At 43.7% G+C, this 15,853-nt stretch overlaps 1 long non-coding RNA gene across 1 annotated transcript in view; it reads right to left on the reverse strand.

Moving 5' to 3' along the window:
* Positions 1-8,247: 8,247 nt before the first annotated feature.
* The window catches only part of LOC119948846, a 38,709-nt gene continuing 31,103 nt past the window's right edge, over positions 8,248-15,853 (reverse strand). The window contains exons 3-4 of the long non-coding RNA XR_005457049.1: positions 15,617-15,694; positions 8,248-9,972 (exon numbers count right to left, since the gene is read on the reverse strand). This is a non-coding gene — a long non-coding RNA (uncharacterized LOC119948846). The remainder of the gene's footprint in view (positions 9,973-15,616; positions 15,695-15,853) is intronic.

The following is a 15,853-nucleotide window of genomic DNA, read 5'->3' on the forward strand; positions in this document are numbered from 1 at the left end:
TGACACTCTCAACAACAACAACAACAACAACAAAATGTTGCAAAGAGGAGTAAGCACTGGACTCACCCTGGGCTTCATGACTTGCTCACTGTGTGAGTCACTCAATCTTTCTGTTCTTATTTCCTTGCCTGTTGTAATGGAGGTGACAATGGCACCTGGAAGGATGAAGCTGTTTTGATCATTGTGTTATCCTTGGTCAGAAACACTCCCTAAAGAAGAATTTCAAGCATTACACCCTAGCTGTGAAATTGCCAGGGAGGAAGAGCAGTGTGTGGCATTAACAGATGTTTGTTTTGGGCAAAGCCTGGGAGATGAAGTAAACAGGGTCCCAGGGGAAACCCTGCCCAGAATGGCAAGGCCGCTAGCCTGGGCCAGACCCTCACACTCTTCTCATGTGGAAAGACCTAGAAGGTCACATCTTGTGTTTACTTCAGTCCAGTGTGGGAACCAAGCCCATTCTTTTACCTAAGCACTGTGGCATCAGTTATCTTTTCAAGGGAGTCAATCCATTGGAAACCACGAGACTACTGGGTACCTCTCCACAGCAAGTACATTTAAGTCGAAGTTGTGTCTGCTCCTGTCAGACTGAACTTTGGCCTGTCAAGGATTTCCTGTCAAATACCTTAGCTGAGGTGTCTCCTCCTTCCTCATCCAGCCCTGACAGCAGGTAAGGTGAATCTATCAATCTGCTATCTCCTCAGCTCTCCACCCAATGGGAACTTTTTAGAAATGAGTTTCCATCTCTCAGCAAGTGAGCAGAAGAATCTTGGGCTATTCTTGTATATTTTGACATCTTATCAACCATCCCTTAGACTACTCCTGCTACTTAATGAGCCCTCTCTGGCACCAAACTCCTGAAGACTTGATCCCACAAGGAGGATCAACTGGTGCAGATGCAGTGAGACGAAACTCATTCAGTATGGTGAGCCCTACAATTCATTGATTCAATTGTATTTATTGAGCGCTTACTGTGTGCAGAGCACTGTACTAAGCTCTTGGAAAGTACAATTCAGCAATAATGAGAGACAATCCCTGCCCACAATAATAATAATAATGGTATTTGTTAAGCACTTACTATGTGCCAAGCACTGTTCTATGCACTAGGGTAGATACAAGGCAATCAGGTTGTCCCACGTGGGGCTCACAGTCTTAATCCCCATTTTACAGATGAGGTAATTTAGACACAAAGAAGTTATGTGACTCGCCCAAAGTCACACAGCTGATAAGTGGCAGAGCTGGGATTAGAACCCGCAACCTCTGACTCCCAAGCCCGTGCTCTTGCCATTAAGCTACGCTGCTTCTGTCTAGAAGGGGGGAGACCTCAAAACAAATAAACAGGCATCAGAATGGCCCTCCGACGCTCCAGCCTGCTCGTGTGAATTTGGTTTGTCAAGTGTTGGTACAAATATATTTTGGCTGTGAGCTTTCAGAATGTGGGTGCAAGAGGAATAAGAATGAACCCAATACTCTGGATTCCCTAGGTTGTGAGTTGTTTCTGGGAGCAGGGCTCTCTCAAAGGTATGGGGAATCAGAATGTTTGTCTTAAACCTTGTATTTTAAGTGACCTTGTCTTTACCCTGACTTGAACAGCAGAGTCGATACAGGACCGGGCCTCGGGTGCTGGGGGAGGGCTCAGTTTACTGAACAAAATTACTGTATCAGCATACTGTTCTGTACCTTAACCCCTCTCTGCCCACCCACCTGTTGACACTACATGAGACAATTTTTTTCAGGGCAAAGGGGGAAAGATCATCCTCAAATCTCATGAAGGGATTATGGGAAGGAAAGACAATATCACTGAAGCATTTAGAGAACCTGGAGGATGGGAGAAGTTTATTCATGCTAACTCTCCAATCCCTTACTCTTTCACCTGTTCCTCATATGTACTTACTGTATCCCCAAACTCCACTGTCCCTCTCACTCCACCATTCTCTGACCAAATCTAATGGGGCAAAACCGTGCTCGTTTGAAAATTTACAACGCAACTCTCCAACCAGTATGGTTATGTGTGTTTTCAATTCAACAAGGAGGCGTTGTTAGTGAGTTATTTTTGTCTTAATTTGAGTGGACCAGCCACAAGCTGTCTGTTGCTTTTTGCTATGAGATTGCTTCTTGGACATGGCTCTATCTGTCCTGGAAGCCCACTTGAGTGACTTTTCATGACTCTCCCCTCCCCTCTTTAGAAAAGAAAAAGGTGCAAAATTTTGAAACATTTTGCTTTGTTCTTCCCATATTCAAATTTTAACTATTTGGATATCCTGAAACTCTGTATCTGAAGATCAACTAGAGAAAGGCAGTTAAAATTAAGACATGACAGGTTCTAGTTAAGCTTGGAGTTAGGGGAAGAAAAGAGATTGGTTGTAGTATCCTACTGAAAAGTGGACTAATCTTTAATTTGCATTCATGTTTTAGCATCTCTTCCTTTTAGTTCATCACCCTTCCCTGCTAAATTCCATAAGTTGCACTTCAGTTTTCACAGCAAAATGCTTCACATGCCCTCTCTAACTTAACTCCTTTACCCTCTCCAAATCTTCTAAGGATGAGAAGTGAAGTAAGCCAGGGACGTCAAGAACGCCACACCACTAAAACAATAAGTGCCTGATCTGGGCAGTCAGTTGGTAACCAGTGTGGCCACCTCCTCTAGGAAGCAGTGTGGTCTAGTGGATGGAGCACGGGCTAGGTGTCAGAAGAATCTGGGTTCTAAACTCAGCACTGCCACTCCTGCTCTGTGACCTTGCCTGCAGCTGCTCTCCCTAATTTTTTTATGGTATTTGTTAAGCACTGACCTATGTTTCGGTCACTGTACTAAGTGCTGGGATAGATATGAGCTAATCAGGTTGGACACAGTCCCCGTCCCACATGGGGCTCACAGTCTTAATCCCCTTTTTAAAGATGAGGTAACTGAGGCACAAAGAAGTGAAGTGACTTCCCCAAGGTCTCCCAGCAGACAAGTGGCAAAGCCCGGATTAGAAACCAAATCCTACTGACTCCTAGGCCCGTAGTCTAGTGCTTAACAAATACCATATATATATATATATATATATATATATATATATATATATATATATGAAAAAAGAGGCAGATCTTAGGTCCTGTTTCATTCATTCAATTGTATTTATTGATCACTAGATGTAGAGCACTGTACTAAGTGCTTGGGAGAGTACAGAATAACAATTAACATATTCCCTGCCCATGACAAGTTTACAGTTTAGAGGGGGAGACAGACATTAATATAAATAAATTATAGATATGTACATAAGTGCTGTGGGGCTGGGACAGGGGATGAAGAAAAGGAGTAAATCAGGGCAAAGCAGAAGGGAGTGGGAGAAGAGGAAAGGAGGGCTTAGTCGGGAAAGGCCTCTTAGAGGAGCTGTGCCTTCAGTAAGGCTTTGAGGTTGGGGGAGAATAATTGTGGGATTTGAGGAGGGAGGGCATTCCAGGCCAGAGGCAGAGGCAGATCCCAGTGGGAGGGACCATTTTTGGCCCACGTATAAACCAAACTGGGGTTTCTCCTTCATTAGAAGTAGTTCCTGGGTGGAGGCTGAGGAGCAGCAGCACTGGGATTCATTCTCTGCCCCTCTCCAGCTTGGCCCCCTCACCCTTCGCCCCACCCCTCTCCCATTTCCAGCTGCCTCTTGCAAGCAGAACGCTCAGGCCACTTACTCATGGACGTGTATATGTGTGTGTGCGTGAAAGTGGATACACCTACACTGAGGCAGCAGTGCGCACACGCACACACACACACACACACACATGCACACACACCCACAACCAAGTGCTCCCACCAGGATATGTGGAGAGAGCCACTCTGGTGGAGTCTCAATGCCTGGCCTCAGCCACTGCCCTGGCTTGTCTCTGACTTGCCAGCAGCATCCTTTCTCCCATTTTGGGGTTTTTTCACCCACGTTAATCCGGCCCAGTCCATGACATCATCATGTTACGCTACATGCTCACCATAGCATGTGTGACATCCCATGCATCTTCTTCCGCGACCACCCTAGTGCCTGGTCATCCAGATAATAAAAATGTTGGAACTTCACCCCAGCTCAGGGTAAAAGCCAAAACAGAGAGGAAGAAAAAGATCCAGTGAACAAGAGGCTGCAGGATTGAACACAACCTGAGATCCAAGGGCATTCATTCATTCATTCATTCAATCGTATTTATTGAGCGCTTACTGTGTGCACAGCACTGTACTAAGCGCTTGGGAAGTACAAGTTGGCAACATATAGAGACAGTCCCTACCCAACAGCGGGCTCACAGTCTAGAAGGGGGAGACAGACAACAAAACTCAACATATTAACAAAATAAAATAAATCGAATAAATCTGTACAAATAAAATAAATAGAGTAATAAATACGTACAAACATATATACATATATACAGGTGCTGTGGGGAGGGGAAGGAGGAAAGCCGGGAGGGATGGAGAGGGGGAGGAGGGGGAGAGGAAAGAGGGGGCTCAGTCTGGGAAGGCCTCCTGGAGGAGGTGAGCTCTCAGTAGGGCTTTGAAGGGAGGAAGAGAGCTAGCTTGGCGGATGTGCGGAGGGGGGCATTCCAGGCCGGGGGAGGACGTGGGCTGGGGGTAGACGGCGGGACAGGTGAGAACGAGGCACGGTGAGGAGATTAGTGGCAGAGGAGCGGAGGGTGTGGGCTGGGCTGTAGAAGGAGAGAAGGGAGGTGAGGTAGGAGGGGGCGAGGTGATGGAGAGCCTTGAAGCTGAGGGTGAGGAGTTTTTGCCTGATGCGTAGGTTGATTGGTAGCCACTGGAGATTTTTGAGGAGGGGAGTAACATGCTCAGAGCGTTTCTGCAGAAAGACTATCCGGGCAGCAGCATGAAGTATGGATTGAAGTGGGGAGAGACACGAGGATGGGAGATCATGAGGAGGCTGATGCAGTAATCCAGTAGGGATAGGATGAGAGATTGAACGAGCAGGGTAGGGGTTTGGATGGAGAGGAAAGGGTGGATCTTGGCGATGTTGTGGAGACTGGCAGGTTTTGGTGACAGATTGGATGTGAGGGGTGAACGAGAGAGCAGAGTCGAGGATGACACCAAGGTTGTGGGCTTGTGAGACGGGAAGAATGGTAATGCCAAAATATGGGAAAGTCAGGGAGAGGGCAGGGTTTGGGAGGGAAGATAAGGAATTCAGTCTTGGACAGGGCAGGCAATAGAAGCTCATCACAAGTAATAGTAGTCTGTCCGCTAGGGAAATGTCCTGACATATGGGTTCCCAATGTTGGCGTTTAACTGGAGGCTTGACTCCAAACATATTCCATGCATAGATACCACACCCAAAGAGAAGTCTGCTTAAAAAGTGGTTATTCTCACTTGAAAACTCCTCTCTCAAAAAACACTGCCCTTTGCAGCCTGGGTTTACTCTCTCTTTTGTTTTCTCATCCCTTCCTCTGATTCCCTTGCAGTCACCCACTGACTTTGAAATGGTCCAACCCAATGACTAACTATGCTTTGGGGAAAAGGAGGGTAGTTAGAACCGGCCCTGTGAGGAAAGCCGTTCTTAAATGAGACTTTTCAGCCTGGTACAAATCATGTTTAGGAAGTTGACAGCACTCCTTTCATTAGAAATATGCATAGCTGTCAGATACCTGGCAAAACTAGTTTGAGGTGGAAAAGAAATGGTAGAACCCACATGATTCTTAGCCCTAATGAATTCTACTTCATTATCTAGTTAGCAGCAGGAAAATTGGCTACTAGTATATTTTGTTGCAAATTGGTATGAAAGAACTGAAAAGCATTAGCAAAGCAGCAGGGTCTAGTGAGAACTACTGAGAGCTCACCTCCTCCAGGAGGCCTTCCCAGACTGAGGCCTTCCCAGACTGAGCCCCCTTTTTCCTCTCCCCCTTCCCATTCCCCCCACGCCCTACCGCCTTCCCCTCCCCACAGCACCTGTATATATGTTTGTACAGATTTATTACTCTATTTTACTTGTACATATTTACTATTCTATTTACTTTGTCAATGATGTGCATCTAGCTTTACTTCTATTCATTCTGATGACTTGACACCTGACCACGTTTTGTTTTGTTGTCTGTCTCCCCCTTCTAGATCTCTCCCTTCTAGACTGTGAGTCCATTGTTGGGTAGGGACCGTCTCTATATGTTGCCAACTTGTACTTCCCAAATGCTTAGTACAGTGCTCTGCACACAGTAAGTGCTCAATAAATACGATTGAATGAATGAATGAATGAATGAATAGTGGACCGAGAATGGACTTGGGAGTCAGAAAGGCCTGGGTTCTAATCCCAGCTCTGCCACTAGTCTGCTGTGTGACTGTAGCCAAGTCACTTTACTTCTCTGTGCCTCAGTTACCTCATCTGTAAAATGGGGATTAAGGCTGTGAGCCCCTGTGGGACAGGGACTCTGTCCAACCCAATTTGCTTGTATCCACCTCAGTGCTTAGAACAGTGCCTGGTGCATAGTAAGTGCTTAACAAATACCATAAAAAAAATAGGGAGAGCAGGTGCAGGCAAAATGTTTTGTGATGAGATTATGTCCTTAGGTGTTCCTCCTGATTGATGTGAAAGTTCACTCCGATTTTAAGTTGATGCTTGGGATTTAGGTTGCTCTGGGCTCTGCTTTCACCCAGTAACCACTCTGTCCCCAATCTGAGGACTGATCTGGGGCCTTCCAAGGCAGCAGCAAGTTAGTGGACAGGGCTGGAAGGGGAGGGAGAAAGGAAGGTGGAAATGCCTCTAGAGCTTTCTATCAATCAGGCAGATGCCTGATATCTAGGTGTCCAGGGGAGACTGGGAGTTGGGACTCTTAGGACAAGGCTCTGAAAGGATTGGCCTTCTCTGTGAAAGATGTCCACAGGGTCACATGTGGAGGATGAGAAGGATTGATTCCATTGGCCATATCAGAGGAATAGACAAGAAGTCATGCGCAGATGTTTCTCGCTATTTCACCATAAATCTTGGGAGGGGTGTGGGGCGGTGCTGACCACAGGGTCACTGGGGCTGGAATCGGATTCAAACATCATAGGCAGTGGCAGTGAGGTTTCAGGGCATTCTTCCATTAGGAAACTGGAAGAATTGCAAAAGGGTCACAGCTTGAGTAGTCTCAAGTAGCCTTGGATTTCTCCCTTGCTCTGTTCTTCAAGTTTCCTTTTTGATCTACAAAGGCAGTCTTTCTTTCTTCCAAGGGGGTCATAAATAGACATTTTCACCTCAGGACACTCACCAGGGATTTGGCCCAGAGAAAATTTCCCAGCCCTCTGCCCTCTAAGATCCCTAAGCTACAGTGTAATTACCAGAGCCAGGTCTCCTCAGCTCAGCTTGGACCCATATAACCCATCTCTTGTAGCAGACCTGGGCTATGGTAGGTACAGGCTGAACCTGAAAGTCTCAGTTAACTGGAGCACTATGATGGTTGGCAAGACGCTGTCTGTTTTTGTCTGGGACCATCGTGTTGTCAACCTCTTAGCACGTCTGGAATGGGGGACAAAACCTGGCCCATTTTCATGGGAAGTCGTTCTTTCTCAATCAGAGCCCAGAAAAGCAACTCAAACCGATGGCTGCTTTGATGACTTCTTTCTGGAATGCTGGTAGGAGACTAGAATTTCCTTGCCGAGTGCTCTGTACATAGTAAGCACTCAATAAATACCATTGATTGATTGAGTCTTGCTCTTTCAGAGGGCGGAAATCCACCCATGGGTTCCCTGGGACTTTTGCTTCTCTTTGCCCAGTCCTCCACTTCCATTCCAGGGATCGGTCTGCACTTACCCTTCTTTGGGTGGGCAGAGAGAAGAAAAGGAGTGAAAGCTCAAACCCGTCGAGTTGGCAGCAAAAGCTGAAGTTGGAAAGGAGGCCGGCGGTTACATGGGGGTTCCAGTTACCCTTCCTCTCCCTGCCCTCTTCTATTCTGGGACCACAGGTACTAGAGAGCATCTGCAGTTTCAAAAGCCCCGGGGTCCCTAAAATATTGGCCAGCCCACCAGGTTTGGGGCTGCCCTCTCCCTCCATCCCCCAGCTGCATCCCCTTTAGCTTTAGCTTCTGGATAAGGCAAACACATGCACCTGTCCATAGCAAATGAGAGAGAAAATTCCCTGGCCTCAAGGGAAAATCCCAAGGCAAAGGGAGTAGAAAGTTACAGTTGATTCTTTTCTTTGCTGCCTGCTTTTCTTTCCAGCCCTGCCCCAAGTTCTTTTAGATCCCCCACGGACATGTGAATCCAACCGGACCCAAACTCCCTGTCTCCTCAACGACAAACACACAAAAAAAAGTCAGACAACTGAGTTACCTTTAGAGCTTGCATATTTATTGAACAAATCCTACTAAAAGAGCTAAAATACATTGGGTACTTGTAGTGCATTATTAAGGATCACATGGTTACAAAAGCCTGCATTTTCAGCAGTACACTACTGCCACTATACATAAATGCCACGACTGCTGAATACTGTTTCTTGCTCTATATACAGCACAACTGACATACCTAATCTAACAAAAGGGGGGGGGGGGGATGCTCTAGAGAGGGGGTACAATTGAGTGGGGAGAGGGAAGGGCAGGGGCAGTAAAAGAGAGGGGAACTAAGAAGTGCAGTGCATGCATTGGGGTTTAACAGTCAGAAGCAGAAACAGTTCAGTACAAAGCCTGCCCTGTCAAAGGAAGAGCTAAAAGACAGAGTTATATAAAAAATTAAGGTGGGCTTTCAGACTGTGGCTAACACAACAACACTCCATGAGTAGATGGTTCTGTTTTGTTTATTAGTTTGTTTTACTGGGAGCAAGAACAAAAATGTAAAATCCACAACTTGCTCGACAAGGCTGTAGAGCTATATTCTGCCTTTTGAAGTGTTTCTCCATCTGAGTTTTTTGGGAAGGAACAATTGTCAGATTCCTAGTGGGTCACAGTTGGATGGGTTTTAAAGAGGACATTCAAAAACTTGCCCTGGTTTCCAAACGTATGAACTAAAACCAAGAAAAAAAAAGACTTCTAAAGATTACTGTAAAATTATTGCTTCTCTTTCTCTAAGTTAGGCAGACAAGGGGATAGAAAGGAGATTTGTTTGTCAATTACAGTTTTGTGATTGCTCCCGCTCCAACAGGTGCATGTTTGTGAGCGTGCACACGGCTGACAGAAAATCAGCTCCTCACTTGCGCTATTAGCATTTACTCACCCAACAACACTGAATAGGAAAGCCACACTGAAGACACAAGGAACCAAGTCAGTCCAGTCTAAAGAACAACATTCGGAAAACAAAGTCCCAACACCCTCTTAGAACACGAAAATAAAAAATAACTCCATCAGAGCTACCTTGCCAAGGAGCATTTAAAGTCCAAAATAGCACCATTCATCAGTGTCTCAAATCCCGTGGCAGCATCTCCGTCACTTACCACAAGGAAACAATGAGTTTCAAACTACTTCTACACATCAAAGAGTACATGGATAAAATATAGAGATATACAGACAATGGATGAAAATAACCACTAGGTGTGTTACATCTAAATGAAAAAATGGGGACTCTCAGCCTCTGCAAGAAGCAGTCAGGAGCTGTGGATGTGGAGACACGGAAATTTACCAGTTGCATCTGGGCAGTAGGGTTTGAGTAGTGGAAGACATTGTTGTAGGAGAACCAGGCCTGAAGGCCCACCTGTTGTATTTGTAAACGTGGATTCACAGTGTGAAATTCTGAGAGCTTTCACATACGTCAGAATGATTAAAAACTGGTTTATGATACATATTTGTCCACTGTCATTCTCTAAAGCAAGGCTCAGAGTCCCCCATAGTTTCTTCTTATACTTGATGATTTACACAGAAACAATTCCCAATATATGACACCATGACCTCATCAATACCCATACACCATGTGTAATACAAATGGAGGAGTAATGATTAAAAATAGCAGAGGTAATTGGTTCTCTTGGAACCCTGTCCATAGCCACGAGCTGGACTCAGGAATGCAGCCATGGTCTCCGCCTTGTTCTTCTTGCGATTAACTTCCTTTGGGATAGGACGATTTCCCTACATGATAGCCACAGATGTACACACACCACACACACACACACGTGAGAAAAGAGATGAGGTTAGCAAGGTTTCTGGAACAGTTATGAAATGTTCCTCTCCCTTTCCCCCGACTCCTCCCACTTGTATGTTCTTGAACTTCTATGGTCTTGTATATTAAGTTTACAGTTTAAGAATGGTTTAATCAAATGTAAATATTAGGTCAGGAGAAAGACAAGCTATGTTTTTTTAACATGCATCAGGCCCCGGGCTAGTGAGATGAAATTTTATAGCTCTGCTTTTTGGAACTAGGTTATCAAATGCAATACAGAATAACAGTGCTGATGGCAGTATTCACAGGAGACTAATGCCTCACCAAGTTGTGATATCTGTATATTGATCTTTTCTGATTCAGGATATTTCCTAATATATGGCTAACAAAAAAGGGCTTATGAAAACTCCAAGCACTTGAATGGTTTATTTCCTTTCCGATAATCCATTTCAAAGAACTGTTTGGTGACCTATAGTTTTAGAGGAATGAAGTATTTCTCATTTCTATAAAAAAAAAAAGGTCATCTAGCAGAAGGTTCCTTCTATAAGCAAGCAGTGAATGTTTCTGCATAATTTTCTGTATTTATTTCATGTGATATCATGCTATTTTAGAAAACCTACAACAGACAGCCTTTTCTCCATGTCTCTTAGGCCTTCTGTATATTAACTCATTGATTCTCCCAATATTCCTGTGAAGGAAATGAGATGGGCACTGGCATGGCCAAGGTAAAGCCGCCAAATGAGGTGAAGAAGTTTTTGCTAAGCAAGAAAATGGCTAAAATAAAGTATAAATGAGTTACTTAACACTTGACTTCCGAGGAGAAAAAATCTTAATTTAACATCTCTACCCCAAGAGCTCAATTTTCCCTTTGGCAATGGAGTCAGCCGGGATGACCAATCCCATTTCACAGATGGGGAGAAGCACCAGAAAAAGCCTCAGAAGTTGTCTAAAATCTAAAGTGGCTGAGCAAAGGATCCACCAGGCATCTCAGTGTTGAGTGGCATAGAGGAGAGGCATAGTGGCATAGGACGGAGAGACCCCGAGAAACACCTGTAGGTCCCCAGGAGGCTTATCCTTAGAGAAGCAGCGTGGCTCAGTGGAAAGAGCCCGGGCTTGGGACTCAGAGGTCATGGGTTCTAATCCCGATTCCACCACTTGTCAGCTGTGTGACTTGGGGCAAGTCACTTCACTTCCCTGTGCCTCAGTTACCTCATCTGTAAAATGGGGATTAAGATTGTGAGGAGGAGTCTGAACTTGTAGCAGACTGCTTTTCATTCATTCAATCATATTTGTTGAGTGCTTGCTGTGTGCGGAGCACTGTGCTAAGCGCTTGGGAAGTACAAGTTTTCACTCACTAGCCACTGGCCAAGCTAGGAATGGAATGGATAGGCCTCTGCTTGACTCTCCCTCCTGTAGTCGTGACTGGTGGAGGACTGGAAACTCTCCAGGTATGACCCTGAAAGGGATGTCATTGTATCTACTTGGACTAAAACAAGAAAACCTTCGGTTTGGAAGTGAGACAACTGTAACGGCTCTGAACTATTCTTTGTATGAAGGTGGCTAGTATAAAAGGCCTCTCCCAATCTGTGTCACAAACCAACAACCTGATCACCTTGTATCTCCCAGCGCTTAGAACAGTGCTTTGCACATAGTAAGCGCTGCCAACTTGTATTTCCCAAGCACTTAGTGCAGTGCTCTGCACATGGTGGGCGCCCAATAAATATGATTGAATGAATTGTACATATTTATTACTCTATTTATTTTACTTGTACATATTTATTCAATTGATTTTATTTTGTTAATATGCTTTCTTGTCTGTCTTCCCCTTCTAGAATGGGAGCCTGCTGTTGGGTAGGGACCATCTCTCTATGTTGCCGACTTGTACTTCGCAAGCGCTTTGTACAGTGCTCTGCACACAGTAAGTGCTCAATAAATACGATTGAATGAACGGAGGGAATAGCACATGAAAGGTAACATAATCAAAAGGGCTATGACCCTGGGCCTTAACTAGAAAGAATTGGGGGATGGGTGGACAGTGGGCAGTGTTTCAATCAATCCCGTTTGAACAGTACAATTTGAATGTCTCAACTCTCCACAATTATATTTTTTCTCGGACATTTCAGTTTTGAAACGGTGAACATTTGACATCAGTATTCTCTTGGGCTGTACCATTAATCACTAAATGCTCTTCTTGGAAAAAGTACTAATTACAGTCACAAAAAAATTGTGGCTTTTTTTCCTCATTCAGATCACAAGGTCAAATTGGGTAGGCTAATGAGCTATTTTGACGAAAGGGGAATACTTCGATTAAAAGATTATTTTGTTGGAACTTTAGTCATGAACCCAGACCTCTAAATTTTCACTTTGTTTATTTTAGATTTTTGAGAGGAACATTAAAACCTCTGGAATTTCAAAATCAATTAAAGACACTGACCAAATGTCTAGAATAAACTAAAAGAAACAGATCATTCAATCTAGAAAAAAAAAACAGGAAAAAATAAACAAAGCAAAACACTGGTCAACTAATGTCAACTAGTGTCAGGGAAAAAAAGCAAAATATGCATTTATAAGGACTAAAAAATTGCCATGCTAGCCAGCTAATGATGGAGTTGGTGCTTGTATTTTTTTGTTGCAATCCAACATGGACTGAAATGTAGTTAGCCATTTCATGCAGACAGGGCTTTTTCCCTGTAAAATTCCATCTTCTTGTGTGGCTCCTGATTGGTCTGGTAGTCTGCCTGCTAGACGATTATTGTTCAGGGATGATGACAGCTCTGTGGTGTTTTCTCACTCTCCCTTCCAGGTCTACCTGGTCTTTGAGGAGTGCTTGGAGGTGTTGGGCAGGATTGGAGGGGAGAGGGAGAGGTGGAAAAATTTGAAATGGAGCCTTGTTAATTAGGCGGACGTTTTGACACTAGTATTCCTGGTGAGGGCTGGGAGATGGGTCTAACAGCACACTACTGCAAATACATTAAACTTGTCTATATGACAAGCTGGCCACTAACACTATCTAGCAGAGAAGCAGCATGGCCTAGTGGAAAGAGCACAGGTCTGGGAGTCAGAGGACCTGGACTTTAATCCTGGCTCCACCACTTATCTGCTGTGTGACCTTGGGGAAGTCACTTAACTTCTCCGTGCCTCAGTTACCTCATCTGTAAAATGGAGATTAAGACTGTGAGCCCCATGTGGGACATGGACCATGTCCAATCTGATTATCTTGTATCTCCCCCAGTGCTTAGTACAGTGCAGGGCACATAGTAAAAGCTTAACAAATACCATTAAAACAAATTAGCTAGGCATTGAAGGATAGACTTACTCTGGAAAGTTTCAGATCAAAAGAGGAATTTTCCACTTGAAAATCTATTTCAAAAAGTATGCTTGATTCCATGCAGAGTTGGCCAATTTCTCTGAGATTTTCCATATTAAATATCTGGTCTAACTACCCTCTGTGTCTATTCACCTAGTTTACATCTTTCCCTGGGTCTAAGAAGACCCAGGATTCAGAGAAGAGTAGATTCAGCTTTTAATTGCAGGCAGCATTTAGGAAATTCCTCATGCATACATACAGCATACCTGAGAATCAATGGAAAACTCAGTTCCAGGAATGCTCTTGCTTTTTTTTTATTTAGAGACAGTTTGTATATAATTACAGGCTATGGGAATCAAACCAGAAAGGTACACATTTGTCCCACCCCTTCAACACACACATTTAAGGATCTGGGCTAATTTCCAAATGTATTGTATTGAGCCCTTCATTTCAGCTGTGAAAACAACCTCAATCTTTATTTTTTTTTTTTAAATGTATGGTTCCTGTAGTTTTTTTTAAAGTAATGTTGTTTGTCAAATCTTGGTTCAGGGTAATTATTTTATCTAGAGAAAGGGGAGTTCAAATTCTCCTAATTTCAGTGTCACCCTTTCATTATTGCAAGCTAGGAAAGGAAAAGGCAAATTAAATCACATCAAAATGTTTCCCTAGATAACTGAGCCCTTTAAGTGACTACTTGAACTGAAATTTGCATTCCTTGGTGTCAGATAAACAGCTTGCCAAAGCAAGTAATGATTCTCTGAGCCCAGGGAACCTGGTTTGTTGAAAATTGGTTTGACCTAGCCTGAGAAACCAGCTCACTTCCAAACTCAGTTCTCCATCCACCAAGTCTTTTTTCTTTGTAAGACAAGAGCCACCAGATGCAAAGGAAGTATCTGACATCCAAGTAATTCAGGCCAAAATGTTGTCCAGAAGCTCCAGGCTGGACTATCTGCTCCCAGATCTTGGTGGCCAAGCCAGAACTGTACTAGTCTCTCCAGAACTTAGTGGTGGAAGATAGGCTAGTGAAATGCTATTTGCTTTTCTGCAGAATTCACCCTGTTGGGGGATGGACACAGAGGATGAAGTTGGGTATGGGAAAGATGATTGCAACAAGAGAAGTAGGGTGTGTCTGAGTGTGTGAGTCGGGGGTGGGTAGGTGGAGGTGGGGGGGTTGGGAAATTTCAGGATAGTTTTATCTTTATATGTTTTTCAAGCATTAGAGTACAGGAGGAAAAGAGTTGGGCTCTTGGCTCCTCAGCTCTAATCTTTAGCATCTAGACAGGTTCTTTCTTTTTTATTCACAATTTCACAGGAGCAGTGGAGCCATGTAGGATTGTTTTTGTATAGCCCTACTAATGATTTCAAACTTGAGCTTCACAAAGTTTCCCAAAGTTATGGTGAAATGGGGCTCCAAATCATTTTCTTCCAGCATAAACTGCCAACTGGGGCTGTGTCATCCGAACGCTGAGCTTAAATGTAATAACTGCAGCCCATCAGTAGAGGAAAGGAAACCACTCAATTTAACTGAGCTAAATGGAATCAAGGTTTACTGTCAGGCACTGACCAAATTTTGAAATCCAGTAATGACAAGGGTGAGTGCTTGCAACCAATTTCTCACATATGGATGGTACCATTTAAAGAAAGGCCAATGCTCTCCCAAAAGTGATGAAATTTCTAAGATGTGAAACTGAAATCCAAAAATTAATTTTAGAACGTAAAATTTAAAAAAAGGTCCAAAACTGTTACTCCTCTCCAGCGGGATGGCAGAAGTGTGTTCACAGGAATTTTTAGCCCAGATAGCAATAGAAACAGAATGACACCATTGTCACATTTTATCTCTACTTTGTTTGCTTGCTAATCCTGCTGCCAGATTTTGAGTCATTGGCAAACACGTTTTGGGAAATGAAGAGCTATGACCTGTGATTTCTTAAAAAAATTTTTTTCTTTAGTTTGTTCATCAAATGTTATAACCAAACTGGCCCAAATCACTGAAATCCTGCCAAACAGGGGAAAATGGCTTTTTTTTTTTGATAAATAAATTCATGCAGTGATCATCACTTTCAAATTAAAATTGTCTTTAGTTTCACTGGGTATTTCACAGAAATGGAAAATAAAGCCCAGTTACTAATACCTTTTTAAATATAGAGCTGTTCCTTTAGGCCCCCAAAGTATCAAATGAAGACATTTTTAGGGCACATTGCATTTTTGTTAAGTGGCAAAATCTATGAAAAATAGAAAGCAAACAATCTCATTATGAAAAGATTATTCTGCTCTTTCAGATCAGCAAATGGGGATTATAGAGTTACCTTGGGAAATCTTCCATCCCCTTGGCCTGCAGGAAATGCCCCCTGAATGGCCCAGGCGGTTAGCTTTGGTTGATAAACCTGTGGAAACATAAATGCTTATGAATCCTTGCTCAAGAGATTTTTGGAACCACCATCTTGCCGGGCTCTGTTCAATCAATCAATTGTATTTATTGGGCACTTACTGTGTGCAGAGCACTTCACTAAGTGCTTACCCTGACAGGGAGTTACATGTCCAGG

Source organism: Tachyglossus aculeatus, chromosome X3, assembly GCF_015852505.1.
Source record: "Tachyglossus aculeatus isolate mTacAcu1 chromosome X3, mTacAcu1.pri, whole genome shotgun sequence".
NCBI lineage: Eukaryota > Metazoa > Chordata > Mammalia > Monotremata > Tachyglossidae > Tachyglossus > Tachyglossus aculeatus.